This window comes from Vigna umbellata, chromosome 1, assembly GCF_029865625.1.
Source record: "Vigna umbellata cultivar VRB3 chromosome 1, Vumbellata_1.0, whole genome shotgun sequence".
NCBI classification, from domain to species: Eukaryota; Viridiplantae; Streptophyta; class Magnoliopsida; order Fabales; family Fabaceae; genus Vigna; species Vigna umbellata.
Genome location: NC_142165.1, coordinates 32,984,581 through 32,991,766, shown reverse-complemented (window position 1 = coordinate 32,991,766; position 7,186 = coordinate 32,984,581). Strand labels below are relative to the sequence as shown.

The 7,186-nt window shown below is 38.6% G+C and overlaps 1 pseudogene; it reads right to left on the bottom strand.

Moving 5' to 3' along the window:
- Nucleotides 1–2,588: 2,588 nt before the first annotated feature.
- LOC148205195 (MDIS1-interacting receptor like kinase 1-like) lies at nucleotides 2,589–3,373 on the bottom strand (annotated as a pseudogene).
- Nucleotides 3,374–7,186: the final 3,813 nt, after the last annotated feature.

Below are 7,186 nucleotides of genomic sequence, written 5' to 3'. Positions count from 1 at the left end.
GTTGGGGAGATGGTCACCAAACGGTTCGTCCAAGAAGTGGCCGAACGGACGTTGGGAAAGGAGGCTGAATAAAGAGCGTTCGAAAAAAGCTTAAGGTTCCCGGTCGTGCGTTTATTTCTGGGCTTGGCCCACCCGGGTGGGTTCTAACCTAGAATCCCCTAGGGGTTCAGCATTCCCCTTCCATTCCTCACCCACTCAGATCCCACACTCTCCCGTAAGCTCACTCCCTCAGCTCACACACTCTCCAGAGACCCAAGGTCTCTTACTCTCTCCACAGGCTCACCACCTACTCAGCCGAAACCGGCCACCGCGCCACTGGCGACACCTCGTCTCGATGCCGTTGGCGAGACCTCGCCCCACCGTGGCCACCGTTGGCCGCAACGCCTTCGCCCTCCCTCTCTTCTCGCTTCGGAAACGATGACCCAGGGAGGGGTTTTCCTCCGCCTTCATCTTCGATTCCTTCGAGTCCAACGACAACCATCATCATCATCATCTTCAACCACCGGACCCTCCTCTCCGCCTTCAACATTCACCCATTACCAAGCAACTCAGCCTCCAACAACCGAGAACCACACCAAACCTATAAGAAACAACCTAAACCACTCCCAAACTACCATCGACTTCTCCGTGCCTTAAGAATTTTCCTGAAACCACCGAACCACCGTCTTCTACCTTTGCGTGTCTCTATACTATGTTTTGTGTTTCTTTGGTTGGGAATGGGGTGTGGTGATAGCCGTGAGGGTGAATGTGACTATGGTGATGGAGGGAACGAGGGAGGAGGGGATGAGTCAGTGAAGATGAAACCACTGTTATGTTATTTTCTTTCTGTTATATGATTTTCTGGTGAGTAACCATTCCATTGATTCATTTGATGGTTGGAGATGGACAGAGGCACAGTTTCATGGTCCGACTTAGTTTGTGGTTGCTGTAATTGATTATCTGCTTTTCAGGTGAAGGGATACAGCAAAGCCATGTTTATGGTGTTGGAGTTGGGGATGAATGAGTGGCGAGGGAGAGCAAAGGCTCGAAGTGCATGGATTAAAGATGATGGGAGAGAATGAAGAAAGTGAAGTCTGCATTTGTTGACAATGCAGATGTAAATAGAAGCTTGAGCAAAAGCTCTACGAGTAGCAGTCTATTCGGTCAGAAATCGAAGGAAGACAATGGAGCGTCCCAACTCGCATTAAGGTGAGACGAGCGTGAATAAGGGGTGATATTGGGTGGAAGTGAATCAAACAGTGAATGAAACAAATAACCGAAAATTCATACATTAGTAATGGCTAAGGATGCAGCTAAGATACTTACCTTCAATGAACGAGTAGCCCCTCCTTTCTCTACTGTGGACTTGCTTCCACCTTTCCTCCGCTCTTCCAACCCTTGCACTCTCTTCTTTTTTCTTCTGAATGATCTCTCTCAGCAATGGATCCACACAGATGAAGGCACTCCTTCTTTTCTCTGCTTTGTTCTTTCTCCCACTCCGTATACGCCAAATTACTTGTACCAATTTCGTAGCCCCTAACGCATCTGCCAACACTCGCCCTCTGCAGAAAACCGTTTCTGCCTCTCCCCCTCCAGCACACACCCTGCTCTTTTTTTCTTGTCCCCCAACCCGAAAACATTCTCTCTTTTCTCGTATTTTTTCTTCTTTTCTTCTTTTTTTTTTACCGTATTAATTATATTAAGCAAAATAAACTTGAAATAGGTAAAACTAAAGATGAAAATAAAATAAAAATAAAAAATAAAATAATAAAAATGTAAAATATATATATATATATATATATATATATATATATATATATATATATATATATATATATATATATATATATATATATACACACATATATATGGAGAAAATTAAGATAATATATGTAAATAAAACTAGGATAATACAAAAATAATAATAATAATACTAAAAAATAATGAGAAAAGAAATAAATAAATAACAATAAATAAATAAATAAAAGATAAGAAACGAAAATAAAAGATAAAAATAAGAAATAAAAATGAGTAATAATATAATAGACTATAGTAAAGCCAAAAAACGACCCGGACGAAATTTGGTATTGACAAGTCTGAAGCGGATTGGTGCAGTGGCGATGCTGTTTGATGAGAGAGAAGCACCCTGGAATGGAAAATGAAAGGTAGAGAGTGTGCTTGGAAGGTGGCTAGAGAAGGTCTCTTGGACTCTCTAGCCTGACTTTCAAGAGAAAATAATTTTTTATTTCAGAAAATTCAATTCTCATTAATCTCAAAAGTGAAAATTACAAGAGAGGAGTTGGGTATTTATAGTAACCCATGCTCCTTGCAAGATAAGATACATATACAATGAAATGTAAAAATACAAAAGGAGAACACAAGGAAGGTATGTGAGGTAGGATTGCATCATACCCTCTCTCTTAAAAAAAAGATTTGTCCCTAAATCTGGCAATCACCTTATGAAGAAGCTCCACACAGTCTTGGGAGCATGGCCATCATGGAGTGACCTTATTCTTTTAGATGCTTACTTCGTCCCATGTTAAGCGGTAATTTTCAGAATCAGATCGTTTTACATCATTTTATCAGTATCAGATCGTGGGTATTCTATGTTAGCAATGAGCCTTTCTGAAATAAAAAATAATATTTGAATTACACGTTATACAACCAAGAAAGAAGATACATGAAGGAAAGGTTCCACCGAGAACATTGTGATCGAGCCAAAGCTATTGCAGATTCTGAAGTTCTCCAATGCGCGCAGGAATCTGGCCCGAGAACTTGTTGTAGGAGAGGTTGATAAGCTGAAGCTCGGAAAGACCGACACTGGTGGTTGGAATCTGGCCAGAGAAGGCGTTGGCGAAGAGGTCAACGAACTTGAGATGCAGGGGAAGTTCGGAGGCTATTTCACCAGAGAAGTTGTTGCTAGCAACATTTAGAATCTGTAGAGTGACAAGGTTTCCAATTTCCGGTAAGAGTTGGCCGAAGAGGTCGTTGTACTGTAGAACAAGGCGCGTAGGAGCGTGCATTTCGAGAGGGATTAGGGAATTGTTTCGTTGAAGGAGTTGGAGCAAAGGCTCAACCTTCAAAGCATGTGTAAGTCTGAAATGCGGTCACCAACTAGGCCACTGAGTTGAAGGCATGGCAGACGTAACTCGGTGACTCGCTCGTTCTTGCAAGAAACCCCGCGCCAGTCGTAAGGAGCTAACGACATTGATGGGTCCCAATCGTTAAGCGCACCGAGAGGGTCGTGAAGGTTGAGCTTGAACGACGTCAAGGCTTGGATCTCGGTGAAAGAGCCACAATGGGCGCATGATAAGAAGCATGCACACAATAACAGTAGAATGAGAAATTTAGTAATGGTAGTGAAGGAAAATGCCAACATCCTTAGTTTCCCCATCTTCCATCACCGCCTAACCTCTTCGACCATAACACTCCATAGGTTTATGTTTCTCTTGGTATATTTATATATAGTAATTTCAAAAATATTCAAGTGGTTTCGAAATTCGGTATCATGTTCGACCGTAATAGGATTCACAGGTAGTGATGGATTTTCCTCGTTGATGGACTTATCTTTATCAGTGCTGCTACTGCCTACACTGGACATTATTATATTATATTCACTTTCTCCTTTTAATTAAGTTGAGAGGAAGAGAAAAGAGAGAGAAAAAGATGGCAGAAACAGCAAAGGAGAGAGAAAACGTGCAACCATGTTAGCACAGAGTTAACGTCGTTACTACCAACTTAACGGATAGGGCTTCATTCATACAATTTTTACAACCTTGGGACCCAATGTATGTACTTTTAAAACTGGGTACTAAATTAAAATTACCACTTAACATGGGGACCAAGTAAGCATTTAAGCCAATGAAAAACCTTCCCTTTTAGGTTCCATAGGAATTGCTGTCAGTAGCAATTGCTCCTCTCTATTTTTCCTTTCTTGCGATTCTCTCTTCTTTTCTTCTTTTCTTCTTCTCTTCTCCTCTTTTCTTCTCTTCTCTCATTTTCTTCTCTCTCATTCTTTTCTTGTTCCTTCCTCTCTATTTCTTTCTCTTCTTTTCTCTCAATCTCTCTTTCTCTTTTTTTATCCTTGAGTTCTTTAAGTCTTGCCCCAAATTCTAGTTCTCTATGAAGGAAACCATGATCATTTAAACTCTCAAGAAATAATTTTCCATCTTCAATTCAATCTCTAATTAGTTCTAGGTTTCTTTTAATGATTGAAGGCACAAACTTTCTTCTCATGCAAGCTTTTAATTCATGCCAATCACGAATGAAGGACTTTCTACCTTTTCTAACATGATATTGTCTATTATCCCACCACTCACTTGCATGCTCTTCTAACCTAGAGAGATATATGCTAAAGACATAAGATTCACTCTCTCTATAAAACCAAGGATTTATTTTATTAATTTCTTTTTCCCAAGCTAGGTATGTTAATGCACCTATGTCTTTACCAAAGAATGGAAGATTCCTAGCTTGATTAAACATCTCATCACAATTTTCTATCCTAGATGACCTAGACGACCTATAACAAGACATCTTTGTTTTTAAGAATTTTCTTAATCTAAAGGGTTAAAAGCTTCCACTTAGACATGTCCCAAGTAAGAGAGGTGAGTCATAAAGACTGCTTAAGTACCAAATCTTTCCTTGCTAAAAATGTCTTATGTTACTAACTATTTACCCCTTAAACTAAAGGCAGCTTTAGAAACAAATTACATGACTCAAAAACAAACACAAACAATTAAGCACAATTAAAAGACTAGACTCCTCAGACTCTAATGTGAGAATGCTTACAGTTTAATCCCTTTTAGCCTAATCACCTGTAAGAGCCAATAGGTTTAAAGAAGTTTGGAGCAGACAGGTGTAAGCAAAGGATGGGACCGAGCGGTTTAGATTAAAATAAGAGTGATATATAAATGAAAGTTTCAAAAGTCTCGTCCCATTCTCTGAATACAACTATGTCTCTCCAAAAACTTCTACTCTCTTCTTTTCTCCTCCTTCTCTCTAGATTCCTTCAATCTCACTTCATCTATTCAACAATCAGACTAAACCTAAGACATCCTGGTGTCAAGATCTTTCCATTCCACCGATCGGTTTAGTGTTTAGAGTTAGTAAGTTTCGTTCCTTTAATTCTTGTGAATTTCTAAAATTTCTGGCACATGCAAGTAAGCCATGTTGTTTGCATGTGTTCATAAGCCTTCTCTTCCTCTTTCTAACTTCATTTTTGGTAATTTGGTTACAAATCGGTAAGCTATAGGTGTTCTTAGAATTTTCTGGACGTGTGAGCAAATTTCTGGAAGGGTAGAAGTCGTTCGGTTCGGTTAAGAGGTAAGGGAAGCTAGTTAATTTAATTGATTGGTTGATGATGTATGAAAATGTTGTTTGATGGTTTTCATGTGTGTGAAATTGAATATTTGTGTGTTCAGCATTGTTTGTGTGGGATGTTAAATGATGTGGTCATTGAGTTGTGGATTATGCAGAATATGGAGTGAATTCTGGTTTTGGATTCTTTGAAATGATGTTAGAAACATTTAGGTACCATTGGATTGCTGTAGATGGGTATATGATTCATGTTTTGAGGATTAGAAATTGGGAAAAATGTTTAGTTTGAATAAAGTCTAGCGTGTTCATGATTCTGCAAAAGTTCTACAGAATTATGCAGAAAGTTGAGCATGCGCTGTTGACCGCTCAGTCATATTCAAGTGTTCGGTCATTAACTGGATGCGGTCTCTTTAGAGTCTTCCTAGTTCATGATAGTTTGGTCTTAGTAATGATCGGTCTTGTACTAGCGTTCGGTCTTAGTAATGCTCGGTCTTTTACTAGCGTTCGGTCTTAGCAATGCTCGGTCTTGTACTAGCGTTCGGTCTTAGTAATGCTCGGTTTTGTACTAGCATTCAGTCTTAGTAATGTTCGGTTTTGTACTAGCATTCAGTCTTAGTAATGCTCGGTATTGTATTAGCATTCGATTGAATATAGTGTTCGATCAAGTTATAGTTTTCGGTCTTGACCTAGTGTTCGGCCTAGATAAAGTATCTGGTATAGTCTAAGTTCTCGGTCTCACACTAATACACGGTTTGTATTGGTGTTCGGTCTTAACTACATTTGGCCTCTTATGGACCTTATCTGTTAATGATCTTTCGATCATGTTTTAGTGTTCGATCTAAGCTCTAAAGTGTTCGGTCTACGTTATAGGCGTTAGGTTTAGCTCTAGTGATTTGGTTATTATAGTGTTCGGTCTCACAGTAGTATTCGTCCTTACATTAGTATTTAACTGTATTCGGCTTTACATTAGAGTTAGATCCTTAATAGTGTTCGGCCATTTCTTTAGCCTTACCTATTATAGACCGTTCGGTCCTGTTCTTTGGGGTAGTGAGAAACCGTTCGGTCTCCAACGTACACATCGTGTTTGGTCTTGCATGTGGTTTCCTTTGTTGTTTGATAAGTTGTTTAAATTCTGTTATATGAACATGCTATGTATGAATAAAGGATTATGTTTCAACTGGTATGAAAGAGAATTCCAAGGAGGAATGTCTCAATGATTGGTTATCAAAGTGGTGGTAAAGTATGAATATGGACAGTGAAATCCACGACATTCATCCTGAAATTCTGATTGTTGAGATTGTTGATAGGGAGAGCACTAGTTTAGCTAAACCTTACAATCTCAGAGCTTCTGGTTTTTGATGATGACAACACATTATTAATAACACATGTGTTTATGTGTTACATGTTCATAAGTTTCATGTTTATGATTATTTGAGAACATGTTTGTAGTGATTATCTCATTACTGTATTTCATTGTGTTTTACATGAGAGTTTATCTGTGAATGCATGACATATATTTGAGAAAAGGAAAATCACATGCACTTTTGTTGAACTTATAATATGTGGCAAAACAACATTTTTAAGTCGACTTCATTATGAAGCAAGTCGATTAAAACTCGTGGCTTTGCACAAACTTTTTCAAAGTGTGCTGTGAGAATTTTTGAAGAGAAAGTTTTTCAAAACTTTGTTTAACTGTGTTACATAGTCGATTACATGCAACCTGCATTCGACTAAGTTTGTTATAGTTTTGAAATTCTGTTAATGCTTGAGTTAAATGTTACAACGACTATATTTTTAAATATGTTGACCAAACATTTATTGTGATTCGACTGCATTAATTTTCCATTCAATTAACTGCATTAATTGTTGCTAACTGTTAGACCTGTTTTGT